Consider the following 16106-nt stretch of genomic DNA (forward strand, 5'->3'; position numbering starts at 1 on the left):
ACAGCCTTGTGAGGAGGGGAACCAGAGTTATCTCCCCCTGAATAGAAGTTTGAAGTCAGTTGAAGGTAGCATGGCTGTTAAACTTGTTGGATCTGTAGATTTGATTGTTTGATCCTTTGATTAATTTGTTCATTGGCATTACAAACTGTGTCCTGTTGTTCATGTTATTGTTGGGATGGGAATTTTGATTGAAGTCTCAAATGCACTCAAGATTTCAATTTCTAGATATTCCTCATTTTATAATAATATCATTAAAATCATCCCATTTATACCGATATGTTTAGAAACTACATTAAGATCTAAGGGCACTTCTGTTTAGGTTGTTTCAGTTTGCTTTTAAAATAACCAAATGAGATTTGCTTTTGCTAATTCTACACACACTCATACTGAAAAATTCTTTGCCTTGATGCTGATTGGCTGATCAGTAAGGTGACCTTTAACACTGGTGTCCTTAGATCTTCCTGCACATCTAATCACATCCAAGTGAAAGATCTGATTATAATTATATATTTTTTTGTTGTAGTTTTATATTTTTTTCTCTGTATCAAATCACAGTAGTTTCCTACTGTTGTCGATGGTTGTGAGTTTGAATCCAGATTTTCAATTTTGATCCTAAATGCATGCTGTAATTATGGTGGTGACCATGAATGACCTGGATTAATTTGAAATGTTCTCCCTCCTTAAATGGACATGCTATGACCCTGAATTAGTGCTGAAAGCAGTGTTAAACCATATTGTCAAGGGTCCTACAGGCTTGAAAAAAGCGTGAAATTGAGACATTTGACCCTTAAAAGGCCCTAAATTTGTTTTAACCTTGACAAGGCCCAAATTGCAAGTGATTTGCCCTGAAAAGTCCTTATAGTTAGCAAAATTTGTCAAGTTATGATTTTACTGGAAAATAACACATAATAGGAATAGCTAGCAATGACAGTGGGTGTTTTTTAATCTCCATCGCAAAACAAAACTTACCCAGTGCAGCGATGTAGCTAAGAGTTATTTCCCTTTGATGGTTGGTCCCATGTTTGACCAACCTCCTGTGTATTCAACCATTTATGTGTTTGCATAGATCTTTGAAATTGTTGATAGGACCATGAAAACCCCTAAAGAGGCCTTAAATTTGATGGGTGATAACCTGTATGAATCCTGACGTCAACTGATACTTTAACTGTATTGTCGGAATATTAATGTAAATATAAATTTTCAGTTTTCTTAATGGATGGAAATAAAGTAACCTGATTGCCCTGCTAACCAAGGAAGTCATGGAAATGATCCATGTAGTGTCTTCAAACATTCCTCCAGATGAACTGCTGAGCTGGTGAATATTGACTCCTGAAGCATGAGGATAGTCGACCATTTGATAAGCTGAGGAAGGGACTGAGATGTGATTAAAATATAATCTGAGCCCTAAAATTCTTGACAATGTTGGGACTCACATTTTCTTTCATAGTTACTTTTGGGGCTGTTTGGTAGCTTAGTGGTGAAATGTCACTCCTTAAGCCCGAGGTCGGGGTTCAATTGCCCATATAGGTACAATGACTGTGTGAAGCCCATTTCTGGTGTCCCCAACCGTGATATTGCTGGAATATTGCTAAAGGAGGCGTAAAACTAAACTCACTAACTAAATCGTTCGCTCGGCACGGAGAAAAACACGGGTTCGATTTCCTACATGGGTACAATGTGTGGTTCCCGTTTCTGGTGTCCCCCCACCGTGATATTGCAGGAATATTGCTAAGAGCAGCGTAAAACTATATTCACTCACTCACAGTTACTTTTAAATGTGATATGTGTCATGAAATGAAAGAATCTGAAAATGAAGAGACCAAGTTGTCTAGGGCATTGTAATTTTCTTGGCACAGATGTGTTCAAGAAACCACTAACTGTGAGTTTAAACTTAATTATTTTCTAAGGTTGTCAGTACTGTACTTGTGGGTTTAAATTTGAATTCAAACGGAAACTTCATCATTTTAAGTTTACTCCAGATGAGCTGACTCACTGACATAGCTGAAATACTGTTGGAAGCAGTGTCAAACTCAACTCACTCACTCACACACTGTCATAGAGACACACCAGCGTCTGTGGTCATGGAAGAAAGTTCCACAATATCATATTTTCCCTCCACTATAGCAAATGTGATTTCTCACTGCATGTTTAGATTCCAGGTATATTTTTTTGACAACTTGATGTTATATTTTTCTGCTAAGTTGTACAATATGTCAATATCCCACTGCAGTGTCTTCACTAATTGTTTAGCATAATACTTCGATCCTGACTGATGGATGTCTTCTGTGAAATCGTTTGTTTCTAATTTAATGTTATATTGACGGATATATATGGTGCTTGGTATTATCATTGCAGCTGACCCGCAAATTTCTGATAAACATGATAAAGTTTCTGATGTCAGTATATCTTGGAAATTGACCAATGCCCTTATCATCACTGTGGTCATTCATGCTGTGGCAAGTGGGGGCGGTGAGGTAGCCCTGTGCTTAAGGTGTTCGCTCGTCACGCCGAAGACCAAGGTTCGATCCCCCACATGGGTACAATGTGTGAAGGTCATTTTCTGGTGTCCCCCACTGTGATATTGCTGGAATATTGCTAAAGCCGGCGTAATATTAAGCTCACTCATTCACTATTGCCATGTGAGACATCACGGCTGGCCAACAGCTAAATACAAATTTCAAATGGCTTGTAAAAGAAAGATGCTTGTTGGCATACAAGCTCATCTTGAACCTTTGCATATGGAACTCCCAGATGAATTTGGGATTCAATTCTAACACAGCTTTACATTTGTTTAGCCAAGAAGGACCAGAAGTTGAATTCTCATTCATCTTGTTGCTTGTGATTTCCAAGGTTGACTGTCCTTTTTTCCTCTCTGTCTCATATGCTGGCTTCTAGCAGGGCTTTGTTAGAAACTCTGTATTCATGTGTTCAATATCTTTACTTTTTATACATTTATTATTGCAGACGGAACAAAAGGCTTGATCTAGAAAACACTTTTTCATCTTACTTTGCAAATTGCCTTGTACGTTTGGCTCTGTTAGACCAGACACACTGTCATGTTTGCTACCATATTTACTGTTTTAAATGCCATGCTCCTACTAAACCCCCTGACAATTTTAAAACCAGTCTTTATTTTCTTGTGTAAAGGGTTATAATGTTTAATTCTGGCGAAATTTGTTTCAGAATGAATGTTAATAAATTTATTTGAAATAAGTCTTTTCCCCACTGTTTCATCTCTGACAAAAGTTTTAACGTGTATGGATTTAATAAATGTCCTCGCCTCCACCCCTTTGATAATTATATAAGCATCCAGGGTAAATTATGGTAAATTTGGTACTTTCAGTTGATGATGTTATTCATTCAGCTTTGTTCAGTTATAGTGTCTCTATGTACCAGGGGCGGTGGGGTAGCCTAGTGGTTAAGGCGTTCGCTCGTCACGCCGAAGACCCGGGTTCGATTCCCCACATGGGTACAATGTGTTAAGCCCATTTCTGGTGTCCCCCACCGTGATATTGCTGGAATATTGCTAAAAGCGGCGTAAAACCAAACTCACTTACTCACTCACTGTATGTACCAATTGGAGCAGTGGGGATAGCCTTGTGGTTAAAGCATTGGCTTGTCACACCGAAGACCTGAGTCCGATTCCAGACATTGATACAATGTGAAGCTCACTTCTGGTATCTCCTGCCGCGATATTGCTGGAATATTGCTAAAATTGGCATAAAACCATACTCGCTCACTATGTACAAATTATATGCAGGGTTCACTTTCTCTAATGAAAATGGTCTACATGTAGGTCTGTCTTTGTCTATATTATATCTTTACCAAACATTGCCGACATTGCTGTGAATACCATGCAGGGCCTTGTCTCTTGATTTTGATACAGTGTACAAGCACAATGTTTTGCTGTGTGAGGAATAGCCTTGAAGGTGTTGGGATAATACACAGATTCATGAAATTAAGCATACATTGTACATTTTAATGTGAATCTCATCTGTGTGGCCTGGAGCCACAGCTGCATGATTTAAACAAAAAACAGAATTCTCCGCAATGATCTGAATTGTATGATCTGACTGAACTCACTCAGACATTATTTTCTCTGTGTTTTGATATGAATAGAAGTGGACAAATATTTAGTCGCAGGCAAAACATTATCTGATTTAAAATATATATATGTACAAAATAATGAATAACATCTAAATATTGCCTATAATAATGCTTAAGTTTATACCTGCATTGCAAAATTATTTCAGAAGTGAGTTGGATTTATTTTAGGATCCCAGAGACAGACTGCAGGTGAATTAACTTAATTAATCAGTTTGTACCAAAATAGTACTTTGAAGGAATCGTTCAAATTCCGTATGTCAGCTCTGTTTCCACAGATTTTTCAGTTTAGTTCCACTAATAGATAAATACACTGCCTGCTAGAACCACACAGACTGTCTTTCCACGGAAATGTAACTTATGTCATTTACAGCTGCTATTCTCCTTCAAGTTAAACTGAACTGTCAGGTTTTCTGTTAGTGCTGATGGAACATATGTAATATATAGTTTATGTTATATTTCTGTCCAGTCCAGGGTATCTTAAGTGTGTGCCTAGATTTCCATATGTATTCTAGGGCTGATCGCATGTGATCATGGCCAAACCTGGTGGTCTAAACCATTCCATGGTGTAATCTCTAGGAAGAAGGATGGATGATTGCAATAAGGCAAATGTAACTATTTTGTGTTATTAAATGTTTAACAATTATTTTATTCACATACATATACACGTATTGGTATGTTTAATATTTATTTGATACGAATGGTTCGAGCTGATAGTTTCAATTAGATTTAATCATGTCGATTGATTGATTGATTGATTGATTATTTGATTAGAATGGCAGTGCAAGTTATGCTGAGGATGGTCCCATTATACAAACCATTCTTGGTGCTAGGATGATCGTAAGCCGATGTCAAAGTATGGGAGTTACGATCACCTAAGAGTTACGATCGCTTTGTGGAATAGGGTCCTTAAGGACTCTTCTCAACATGGAAGGTGGATTGTATGTAGGGGCCTGCTAAATCAGCTTGTGGAGCTTTTTAATACAATTTGGCATCCGGAGAATCAGCTCAGTACCATTAACTTGTGACAGCTTAGACATTTACTCATTTTCAGTTGGATGTTGTATGTTTGGCAGGGTCTTTACCATCCTTGATAATATCCAGGGTATACGATTTGATAAATCTCCACCATACCCTGGATGCATCTACGGCTCGAGCCGATGATTTTATTACCTCCTTTTGCTGGATCCGCATTCTCACAGTAGCCAATAAGAGAAGCTTCTGTTACAACCGAGCTTGCCAGTGTCAACAAAGATAGCGGTCGCAGCCGCGAAAGTTTGTTCGCAGTGTTACTCAGATACAGACAAATTGACAGGTCTGAAATCTTAGAAAAAATATATGCAAGAACTCCTTCTACCTCTTTCAGAGTACCTCTGCAACAATATATTATTGTGTTGCCAAGTTTAATCGGTTAGATAATTTAAAAAAGTGAAAGTGTGTTGTCACTGGTACGCTCAACTTCCCAGCGTAGACACCTGATTGGATAAAAAGCCAGCAACGGGAGGTAATAAATTCATCGGCTCGAGCCGTAGATGCATCTAGGGTATAGTGGAGATTTATCGGATTGTATTCCTTGGAGATTATCGAGGATTGGTCTTTACAGACTTATAGACAATGGCTAAAGTAATGTGGGTCAAGATCCACCTTTATAATTCGTGACTCTCAAAATTTGATATAAAATGACTGAAATATGGGACAGAAACATATTTGTTTATATTTATGTATTATAAGTAACATCACACTAAATCCTTTATTTGTTCCTCAAATTGAAAACATTTTTAATTAGAATTTTTTTGTCAAAATAATATCAAATTTTGGTGTGTTTTTTCAAAGATGAAAAGCTATTTGCTGTTTTCTTTGTTAACATATGGTAATTTATCACAAAGAATTTAAATTTCTAATAGATACTATTGATTTGGATAACAAGACTGATTGGAATATTTTGTGACCTAACTTATTTTCAGGCTGTATAAGATCACAGATTGTCATGAAAACAGTAAATTAAATTTTGTGACCTCATTAAAATAGAAGCGTCAAGAGCAAATTAAACATGCCTTATTAAAGACAAAGCATAAGGACATTCTTGCTCATTGTCTGGGAACAATGCCTGCCTAAAGGTTCAAGCAGACCCTAGTATAACTGTGGTTGTGACCTTATGATTGTTGAACATATTGTATATTTTGTTCCTATAACATCATCGGGTTGGTTTGCTATTTAGGGCTAATAGAGTTCCTCAAATTTATCTTCGTTTTACATTTTGTTTAAAGTGATCTTCGTCAATCACGTAAGTCTTTCTTATATATTTATTGTACACCCTCCTGTTGTACATTGTATTCCTGGTTGTGACAAGCTGAAACTCTTAAATTCTTGATATGTTTAGAATCATCTATTTGACCAGTAAATGTCATGTTGTTTTCCAGATAATCCTATAAGTTGAATGTGAGAGAAAATATTATTAAAATGGCTATCTGGCTATCTTTTGATAGTTGTAATTTTGTTTTCTTTAATTTCAAGAGGAAAATTAACTTTAAACCAGAATTTACAGTGCCTGCTTCTTGGTATTTTCACCATTAGACGAAATGAAATTAACATGGTCAGAGAATTTTAGTAAATTTGTTTTGATATCTATTCCTAACTGCCATTGTTGTATCTGTCAGCAAAATTTATTTAACACTTTGAAAATTCCAGGACAAATGTTTCACATATCAGAAACATCTGAAATGTGATACAAATATTTCTAAGTTGAAAGGGAAACAAGTATTGTGATATAAATTGTGAAGAGAGCTTCCTGGTTGTGCTTATTAATGCGATGGGTTGAAAGAAAAAATGTTAAGCGCGCTTTAATTTGAAGCTTTAAGACTATCGAATATTTATAAAAATAATGGTATCAAGAGCAGCAAGAGTAATGTTTTCCTTGTATTTGGATTGTAGGTATTTTCTATTAAGACATGTTATGAGATCAGTAGATGCAGAAGATGATGTATGTAGCTGCTCCGTAGAGACTCATACCTATCTAGGCTTCACTTGGCTGCTGTTCTGTTTGCTTGTTTAACTATGTAACAAATAAAGCAATACTTTTTCTATTTAAATTCTCTTGGTTTTCTTGTTGAGGGGTAGCCTAGTGGTTAAAGCGCTCGCTCGTCACGCCGAAGGCCCGGGTTCGATTCCCCACATGGGTACAACTTGTGAAGCCCATTTCTGGTGTCCCCCGCCGTGATATTGCTGGAATATTGCTAAAAACGGCGAAAAACCATACTCAGCCAGCCAGCCAGTCTTGTTGAGGTCATGCTTATGTTAGACTGTCCATGATCTGGTGGATGGAGCCATTGGATGGAGTGGTTTCACTGGTTTGTGTCTCACTTAAATATGTTAATAGGTGGTATTTGTTGTTGCCCTGCCTGGTGCCTGAATTCAAGGGGTAAAAACAAGGATGGGTTTCCTTGAGTTAGTACACCATGTCTGAGTGGGGTAACCTTGTTAAACCATGATGGATCATCTCAGTGGGCTGCCGCAATAAAATCTGTGTTACACTAGAGTGCATCAACACGCACTCACGCACGCACGTACGCACACATGCTTGTCAATATTTAAGTGTTGACGACAACCCGTAAATGCACACCTCATGCTTACTTTGCTTTGAAAGACCCATGAAGGTCGTAAGAGGCAACTAACCGGGTGGTCAGGCTCGATGACTTGGTTGACTAATGTTATCGGTTCCCAATTGCGCAGATCGATGCTCATGCTGTTGATCACTGGATTGTCTGGTCCAGACTCCATTATTTACAGACCGCCGCCATATAGCTGGAATATTACTGAGTGCGGCGTAAAACTAAACTCACTCACTGACTCAAATTCTTTCTGAGGATATGACAACTGGCCCAGTTGTTTAATCAAAATACAACAGTGTTAAAGAAGGTAATAATTTGTTGTGTAGATTTTTTATATTATAAAGACATTATCAAAACGAAGTAATTTGATTGTAATCTGTTGTACAGATACCATACACACACGCACACACACATTAGTTTCCATGACAGTGTTATATGTCCCATGTGAGTTTAGAAGGGTGGCGTCAGTTGCGTTGGTGTTGCAACAACCTAAATGGCGGCAAGGTTTAAGGGTTTAATTGCTTCGTGTGTCATGGGCTCGTCACGCCGAAGACCCGGGTTCGAATCCCCACATGGGTACAATGTGTGAAGCCCAATTCTGGTGTCCCCCGTCGTGATGTTGCTGGAATATTGCTAACAACGGCGTAAAACCAACTCAGTCAGTCAGTCAGGATGCATCGCTTTGTAAGCCAAGACTCGCTTATATTTAGTGATAACTTGGAGTGATTACTCTTGTTTGTCTCCACAGCTCTTTCATTCCACTCGGTGTATATCCATGAAATGTGATCTGATTTGGATACCAGTGGACATGTTCCACGTTAACATGTCGAGTGGAAAAACCGCAGTCACCAATAAGAACAGCCCCTGCTCTCTGTGCACAGATTCCATTGATGAAAATATCCTCCACGTGCACTAACGGTGAGGTAGGTATCACCTCCAGGAGATCACGTGTCAGTAAACCGGAAATAACGTAAGCAGCACCGGTGACGTATGTTGGATAAAAGTCGTCAGGGTAGTCATTTCTTGAGACGAAATATTTTGACTTTGATCTCCTCGTTGGCTTAGTACCTCTGTTTATCTGACCCATGATAAATTTCGGCTCAGACTCAAACATATCCAGCGTTTTGAAGAGCTGTGCCAAATTCACGAAAACGTCATCGTCGATCTTTAACAAGAAGCTGAAGCTTGTACAAAATTCGGTCGTCCATTTTAACAACGCAACGCTCTTCCATACAAGGTTCTGATAAGTGTCGTCTGTGTTCACCTGAACAACGTCGCCATATTGCTTGTGCTCCGCTTCTAGCATCTCCTGTACGGACGGATGACAGAGACCAACAAGGAATATCAGACAAACGTTTCTGGTTGGAATTCTGGATCGACGGACAGCTGACCCCCACGTGTGTCGAATACCATGACGTCGTTGGAAGTTCCTGACGTCAGAGATTACCCCTATGACCATCCATACAGGTGCTCGGAGTCTACAGTGGTCGGAGTTGAGGATGAAGTTAGTGCTGTCACTGATGTTGTTCCTGGGGATGAGGTGTTTGGAGTGCGGTGGACTGGTACTCTGTATACAGCAGCATCGGGTCAGGTTTACGAACCTACACGGCGACTTAAGAAAAATCGTGCACAAAATTAAACTCCCTGTAAGAAGCAAGATGGCGTGGCTCACACAGGGTCTTGGTAGTCGCGTGTGATGGTACATAAATCTTAACATTACTGTAGTTTTGTGGATTTTGTTACTTGTTTGCAGTTTTAGATAACGCATAGAGATGGATTACGTGAACGGTGTACGTGCTTTCGGTAATGTGTGACGATGGATCGCTTACGGGATGAAGCGAAGATGCATCATTTTAAAATAATGTGGAACTCCGTGGATTCTGACGTGATGTTTTGATACACTGCAGATGTCATGAATCATGGCATGTAAATTTAACCTGGGGCGACCACTCGACCACTCTTAGGATGTCTTGGTCCTTTAAGTAAGATTCAATCGGACGTACACAGCAATCATTTCTGTATGCTTAAAACTTTCACCATGGTCCTGGAACATTATACAAATACCGCACCCATTCCGCGCATCATTTCACTTGACTGAGTTTCCCATGGCTCCTGAAACACAATATTTTTGCATGTATCACAAGAGTGCATATAGTTTGTGGTTATCGGACGTATGAAGTCAGAACTCCGAATCTGTCTGGGTACAAGGCGATTTTTCTTGGTCCGCTTTTTAATAAATCGCTATGGGGCGACTGAAGCGTTAGGCTGTATCTCCAGGGGCGGATACATCTTTTTGAGAAAGGGGGGGTGCATACTATTGAGAAAAGGAGGGGTGCACACTTCATCTTTACCCGAGTTTCAATGGTCATTTAACAAACTTTCAGCACAAAAGGGTGGGGATGCGCACCTCTGCACCCTCTCTCTCTCTCTCTCTCTCTCTCCGCCTCTCTCTCTCTCTCTCTCTCTCTCTCTCTCTCTCTCTCTCTCTCTCTCTCTCTCTCTCTCTCTCTCTCTCTCTCTCTATATATATATATATATGGATCGGATATTGAATGGTTTATGTCACAATCTTTCTTTAGCAATAAGTCTCGGCACGAACTGGTAATCCTATTTAAACACCCGTGAAGGTCCGGGTTAGAATACTGGTCTTCAGTAACCCATGCTTGTCGTAAGAGGCGACTAACGGGATCGGGTGGTTGACTTGGTTGACACATCGCTTCCCAATTGCGCAGATCGATTCTCATGTTGTTGATCACTGGATTGTCTGGCCCATACTCGATTATTTACAGACCGCCACCATATAGCTGGAATATTGCTGAGTGCGGCGTAAAACTAAACTCACTCACTCACTCCTAGTTAAACCGAAGCATAGTTTCAATTCCTGTCGCTGATGCATTGACCTTGACTGAAATTAGAAATCAGGCAGTGAAACATAGCTTCTCATTGAGGGAGGTTTATGATTGTTCAGTTGTGTAAATATCACACGACCGGCAAGTTATTTGGGGATAGGCCGAGGATGCTTGATCCTTGACGTCTCATGCGTAATGCTACAATCCTTCGAAGTGCCATAAAATCTGTCCAAACCGTCCTCCCTCCAACACGTTCACGCAGTTCCATTTACCAAATATACTACCCATCAAAAGTTTAGACTCACTTAAAGCACACACTGTATGTTATGTATATATATATGGTTACATCGAAGATTGATTTCTCCACTAACTTGGGAGAACCAACTGTAAACCTTATGCAGATGAATTGTACGAGGGTCATGCATCAAATTGCTGAAAAGCATGTACAAATATCGTGCATAGGAACAGCTGCATTTTGGTGTAAAGTTTTGTTAAAAATTCGCAAATTTTCACGGACTTTCATCATTTAGTGAACTCATGACAATAATCTTTTCAACGTTACGAATTTGTTTTACAATACATCAGTTCATGTGTAAACAGTACCTTTAAACAGTATTGGAATACTTTGCAAATCTATTTCAGAACAGTTGACTGAAGTAAGTGGCTACATTTACACTAGTGAGTCTAAACTTTTGATGGGTAGTATATGATTGTGCAGTTAGTCATAGCTCCGTAGCCTCGTACAGTTAGTCATAACATAGACCTTCCTATTGTCTTGCATAATACCTAACTCCTTATGCTCGTACAGGTCGTCATTACAGATAACTTCGTTTTCTCTTTCAGGTTGGTTTGTTGTTTAACGCTACACTCAGCAATGTTCCAGCTATTTTGGGGCGGTCTGAAAATAATCGAGTCTGGACCAGACAATCCAGGGACCGACAGCATGAGCATCGATCAGCGCACCTGAGATACGATGACATGTGTCAACCAAGTCAGCGATCCCGTTAGTCGCCTCTTACGACAAGCATGGTTTACTGAAGATCAGTTCTAACCCGGATCTTCACGGGATCTCTTTCGGGTACTCGCAACAGGTTACTTCGTATTAGGTGAGGTGGGTTTAACGTCGTGCTTGAGAATATTTCGCTCATATGACGACGTGCATGCATGTATATGTGTATATGCGGCTGCTTGTACTAGCCCAGCCGTAAGCTGGCTTTATAGTGCCAGCCCACTGAGATACCATGCCGCAGTGAAGCATGAATACCCCACTCAGACACGTTATATTGACTCCGAGCCGACCAGTCCTTGTTGTACCCATTAATGCCGAGCGCCAGGCAGGGACCAGCAAGTACCATATTGTAACGTCTTTTGGTATGATGTGATCGGGATCGAACCCGCGACCTTCCGCTCTCCGGGCGGACGCTCTAAGCACTACACCACAGAGGCGGTCTTACTTCGTATTAACGTACAGGTAGTGATTACACCATATTCTCGTGTAAATAGGCATGGATCTATATTATACACATTATACACAAATTACCGTTGATATAAGCCGATTTTTTAAATCCTGAGGTACTTAGAAAAGTATTCTATTTGATAGTTGGACTTACTTGGGAAGATTAAATGTTTTGTTTCAACTTAAACAAGTAGCGAGTTTGTAAATACCCCGAGATCTGTGACCCCGCAAGACTGTGTCCAAACACACGATGTGTACATGCACGTCACATTAGGTGTGCTTGATAGACGTTTGTTTATCGTGGTTGTTGTGTTTGTCACCGTTCCAGAGAATATACTGTCAACAACAGCAGAGTGACACAGTTTGAGTTGTAAACGAAAGGTCTGAGAACAGGAAAAAATAGGTCGTGTTAAAGTGGCATATAAAATACAAACACCGTTATGTCGAAGTTTGATATGTCGAATAAATGTCTCGAAGTAATAGCTAGTCCGGACGTCTCCCTTTTTAAGCTATCATTTGAATGTTCGGATGAACATCGAATAACTCGAAGTGTTTACTGAGGTCCCGTCAGCTTCAACACGACGGCGTTTGGATCTTTTGAAAGTCGACCCTGTTTTGCCGAACTGTTGCGTCAACAAGGAAAACGCTCCAGTCAACAAATTATTTATATTTATGCCTTTCTCATTATGCTGACTTTCAAGAACGGTTTTGAATCGGCTGATGAAGTATACAGATTATATTCAGGTTAAAAAGTAATTGATCTTCGAACTGAACAAGAAGCCTGTTACTTCACGTAGTGTGACCTTTCTGTTCGAGTTAAAGGGAGACAAATGAATGGCGGTATTGACGTGGGCAAATATAACGCCATGGCACATGATAATCAGCCTGGATTATCTGACAAAACAGATTCCAGTCGCTGTATATAGCGGAGAAATTATATGTATGGATCCCTGAGTCATTGCTGACACCAGGTTTTCGCGAAAAGGGACAGGTCCCGATTTCTCGAAACAAACTTAGGTTTTTACTCAAATTTCAAACTGGGTTTGACAATTTGAAACAGCTGAACTTATAACTCAACTGCATTTTTAAAATAAAAAAGCCCAAACAACTTAAGTAATCCATCCACCAAACTCAAATTGTCTAGTATGTTTGAGTTTAATATCAATTTTAGTTCATTCTGCTAAATGCATTTTCTCTATTTGAGTAAAAACTCGAACTTAAGTCAAAACTCAGACTTAAGTTTGTTTCGAGAAATCGGGGCCTTATTTTGTCCATACACACGTCACATGCTATCAGCACGAAGAGTGAGTGAGTGAGTATGGTTTCACGCCGCTTTTAGCAATATTCCAGCAATATCATGACGGGGGACACCAGAAATGGGCTTCACACATTGTACCCATGTGGGAAATCGAACCCAGGCCTTCGGTATGAGGAGCGGTGGCTCTAACCATTAGGCTACCCAACCACCGCTTCGACACGAAGAGGTTTCGTCTAGAATGTTGTGTTTCCCTTAGGAAATATATTATTGCTTCCAATTATAGTTTCTAAATTATATGAATAGTAACAGGTTATACGTATAGAATACATTCTTAAGACTGTCCGCTTATCTAGACTTACCTGTTTTAAGGATACAATTACTGTACATCCATGGACTTATCATTCAGTAGAATTTTTCAGCAAGGGAAGCCAACACACGGAGAACGTCATTTCAGGGTCAGTGACTCTTTGTAACTGTTTCCTTAGCCGATTTTACCAATACAGAGAAACTTCGTCAGCTCGAAGTCACTGAGAAAATATATCTAGTCAAACAAAAATAAAATGTTCATTATTTGTGTATATACACAAAAGTCAAAAGATGCAGTATTGATTTCGTCATGTTTATACTCGTTCAGATAAGCTTTCAAAAATGAAAAGAAGGGAATTGTATTTCCTGTCATTGTTGAAAAGAATATACATACCCGTCAAGCTGAGCTGAATCGAAAGTAGGCAAGTAGGTAGTGCGGTCATCCTTTTATCCTTGTTCGCTTCTCCTCATAGGTCCAAGAAGTGATCACCATTTATGGCATCTCGTTCTATGGTTGTAGCATGGCTAGGAACGAATGACTCCTACTCGGCAACACCTGGCTGTAAGACTGAGAGAGACTAGGAGAGACAAGAGAGAGACCAGGAGAGATATGGTGGCGTGGTTGAGTGCCAGGGCGACCGACTGCTGTGTTTGCAGCCATTGCATGCTCCAGGCAAATACCGGCATTTTTTTCACCGTTCCTGGCTCATACCTCTCGTGACAGTCCCGCTACGCGACGGAAACACGCCAAGCGAAGGGGCTTGGTTGTAACGGTATTTCATTTTAACTACGGCATGTCAGCTAAATTGGTGGAGAGTGATGCAGGTCATGGAGTGAGTGAGTGGGTGAGGTTTTAGCAATATTCCAGCAATAACACGGCGGGGACACCAGGAATGGCCTTCACACATTGTACCCATGTGGAGAATCGAACCCGGATCTTCAGCTTGACGAGCGAACACTTTAACCACTAGGCTACCCCATTGCCCCTAGATGATGGTTTTACGCCGCACTATTCCAGAAATATCACGGCGGGGGACATCAGAAATGGGCTTCACACATTGTACCCATGTGGAGAATCGAACCCGGATCTTTGATGTGATGAGCGAACACTTTAACCACTAGGCTAACCCATTGCCCCTAGATGATGGTTTTACGCCGCACTATTCCAGAAATATCACGGCGAGGGACATCAGAAATGGGCTTCATTGGTGGAGAATCGAACCCGGATCTTTGATGTGATGAGCGAACACTTTAACCACTAGGCTAACCCATTGCCCCTAGATGATGGTTTTACGCCGTACTTTTGCAGATATATCACGGCGGGGGACATCAGAAATGGGCTTCACACATTGTACCCATGTGGAGAATCGAACCCGGATCTTTGATGTGATGAGCGAACACTTTTACCACTAGGCTAACCCATTGCCCCTAGATGATGGTTTTACGCCGTACTATTCCAGCAATATCACGGCGGGGGACACCAGAAATGGGCTTCACACATTGTATGCAGGTCGTAGAGCATCGTCATTTAAAAGTAAATCGTGATAATGAAGGGTTCTGAAACACCATGGCTCCTTATGAGGACGACTCCTAGATTAGCGGATCCTGACACGGCTCTGGGATGCAACTCTACCAGCTTCAAATCAATAGGTTGCACTATCATCCTCAACAATGAATGAGGCATATGGGGTTCAATAGTAATCGACATAATATTCAGAACAGTTGTCGATCACCCAATTCTTTCACACCACTTCAGTTAATTTTAAAATAAATGAAAGAATTGGTTGGTCTTACCTTCATTTGAGTCGTATATGTCACGACGTGAAGCTTAAGCTTAATAGGCATTGAAAGCCGAAAGTTGTGGTCAGAAATGTGTGCTAGTTTCCTGAAATCCGCGTGGATAGTTATCTGTTAATAATCAGGATGGTCGAATTTGGGTTTCGAACCAATCAACAGAAAGCTTCATATCGACTGATACAATATGAGCCACATCGGATAATATATTTACTTCTAAATGTAAAAGAAAATCAAGTCTACATATACACATTATAATACCGATTAATAATGGAAAAGTGTCACAGATGGATCAAAGACACTGAGCAGAGTTACTTCCCTTAGACGTGCCAGCAACCGCTGTTCATATGTTATAATTCCATATTTCACTCTTTAGCAAATCCGATCGTGGGTTTCACCAAGGAGGTAAACGTCAAGACCGAAATACTGTTCAAACCGGCATTAAACTCACTCACTCACTCACTGATATGTTGATAGAGAAATGCCACTGTAAAGTATTTCTTCCATTATCAAGTATATTGACACCCACCTCGCTGCCAGGAGAGAAATTGTTATGATATACGCTATGTCATGCAAAATCCTATTGGCCATCAATAAAATACATATATTACTACCAGTAGAAAGTAGTTTTGATTTAGTAACTCGGTGAAAACAAACCTAAATACCATTTATCCTCAGACTGGCGGATGTTCCCGACAGGGCGCCGCCATTTTTAAAAATAAAAAAATCTG

This window comes from Haliotis rubra, unplaced genomic scaffold (genome assembly GCF_003918875.1).
Source record: "Haliotis rubra isolate DU_JTF1 unplaced genomic scaffold, ASM391887v1 Scf238, whole genome shotgun sequence".
NCBI classification, from domain to species: domain Eukaryota; kingdom Metazoa; phylum Mollusca; class Gastropoda; order Lepetellida; family Haliotidae; genus Haliotis; species Haliotis rubra.